Source organism: Emydura macquarii, unplaced genomic scaffold (genome assembly GCF_026122565.2).
Source record: "Emydura macquarii macquarii isolate MOO-44397 ecotype Brisbane River unplaced genomic scaffold, CSIRO-AGI_Emac_v2 contig_3003, whole genome shotgun sequence".
Lineage (NCBI taxonomy): Eukaryota > Metazoa > Chordata > Testudines > Chelidae > Emydura > Emydura macquarii.
In genome coordinates, this window is record NW_027133140.1 from 55,873 (window position 1) to 58,221 (window position 2,349).

Consider the following 2,349-nt stretch of genomic DNA (forward strand, 5'->3'; position numbering starts at 1 on the left):
AAGAATTAGTTCCTTTTTTTGTTTTAAACCTGCTGCCTATTCATTTCAGTGGGTGACCTCTGATTCTGGTGTGATGTGAAGGGGTAAATAATACGTCCCTGTTCACTTTCGCCATGCCAGTCATGATTTTATAGACCCCTATCCTATCCCCCTTTGTCATCTCTTTTCTAAGATGAACAGTCCTAGTCTTTTTACTCTCTCCTCATAGGGAAGCTGTTCCATCCCCTTAACCATTTCATTATCCTTCTCTGCACCTTTTCCAACTTGAATATATCATTGTTGAGATGAGAACTGCACACAGTATTCAAGGCGTGGGCATGCCAAGATTTATAGAGTGGCAGTATGATATTTTCTGTTTTATTATCTATCTCATTCCCATTGGTTCCTGATATTCTGTTAGCTTTTTTAACAGCCACTGCAGATTGAGTGGATGTTTTCCGAGAGCTAACCACGATGGTGCCAGATCCCTTCCTTGAGCGGTAACAGCTAATTTAGACTCCATCAATTTGTATATACAGCTGGGATTATTTTTTCAAACACGCACTGCTTTACATCTATCATCACCATTTTGCTGCCCTTAGTGAGATCCCTTTTTAACTCTTCGCAGTCAGGGTTGGATCTAACTATCTGGAGTCATTTTGCATTGGCTGCACATTTTGCTACGTCACTGTTTGCCCCTTTTCCAGATCATTGATCAATGTGTTGAACAGTGCAGGGGGACCCCAGGCTTTACCTCTCCACTGTCAAAATTGACCCTTTATTCCTACCCTTTGTTTCCTATCTTTTAACCGGTTACTCACCCTTCCCTCTTATCCCATGGCTGCTTAGTTTGCTTAAAAGCCTTTGGTGAGGGTCTAGGGTGGCCACTCAGACATTCCCGGGATACTAGGCATTCCACCACTCCCAGGAATGGTGTCCGGCCACCCCTGTCATCATGACTTTGTTATGCTGTGTGGAGGATGCCCTGTCCAAGAGCGTGCTGCCTCTCCCTGGCCGGAAGTGGGACAAAGCTGCCCCCAAGAAGACTGTCTGGTATAAAAGTGGAAAAGCGACACCCCACTCCATCTGTTCCCCCCAAGCCAGGCTTGGTTCACTGGGTTCCGACCAGAGCGGGGCCAGGGCCCAGCCGGGTGAACAGCTTGTCCTGGAGAAGTACGGAAGTATGTGACCATCTAGTTAATTAATAATAATGGTTAATGAGGTGCCGGCTGAGTATAGGACCCACACAATGGGGAGCTCAGAAGGATCTTTGCTTTTTCCTTGTCTTGGTAAAGAAGAAGCACAGCATCCCCCCGCAGTGCAAGGTCTACACTGGGCCTGTGTTTATAAAGCATCTTCGCCCTTCGACTCCATGTACACAGCACCGGTGAGATGCGGCCAGCTCTGGGGTTGAGCACAGTGACACCCCATGAGGATGGCTCACCTGGTGCTGAGATGCAGCCAGCTCTGGGGCAGGATGGCTTGGGGACGGATACACAGTGACGCCACAAGGGGTGGCTCGACCGGTGCCGAGGGGTGGGGTGCGTCCCTGCTGTTGCCTGCTGGAAGGAATGGACCCTGCTCAGAGGGTGGAGGAAGCGAGAGAGCCCAGCACCTCCTGGAAGACAGAGCACGGCCTTAGCACTGCCAGCCCCTGGCCGGGATTCCCCATGTGCCCTGGGGGCTGGTGCTGGGGTTTTCAATGTGGCCTCATCTTGGTGTCCACCAAGTCCTGTTTTTGCAGGTGGGGCTGTGCTTGTGGGAAGGGCAACGTGGGAGACTGTGTGTGAGTAGGGGGGCTCTCCCTGGCACTCCCCTGGGTGACCCCAGATCATTCATGGATCAAATCCAGATCTGGCTGCTCCTGCTCACCCCAGAGTCCAAGTCTGAGGGACACAGCGGCTCAGAGAGCAGATATCAGCCCCTCTCGCCCAGCTCCCTTCACAGCAGAGGAGGAGGGAGGCGGCGGAGATCTCACAGCCAGGTGGGTTTTCACACACAGCTTCGTTCTTGCTTTGATTCTTCCATGGCTGCTGCGCTGTTCTGCTGCCCGCCCCTGCCTGCCCCAATCGCTAACCTGGCCACCCACAAATTTAGGCTGGAAATTAGCAGGAGGTTTCTAACCGTCAGAGGGGGAGGTTCTGCAACCGCCTCCCAGTAGGAGTTGTGCGGGGCAAACGACTTAGCTAGTTTTAAGAGAGAGGTGGACAATTTTACAAGTGTGATTGTATGACGAAGCTGCTTGGGATGTGGGGAACAGAGCTCAGCAGCCCGGGTGATCACTTCCAGTTAATGTCCTATGTTCCTAAAGCACGTGCTTCAGGGCTTCAGCCGGCCACAGGCAGAGGTCAGGAAGGGATCCTCCCCTGC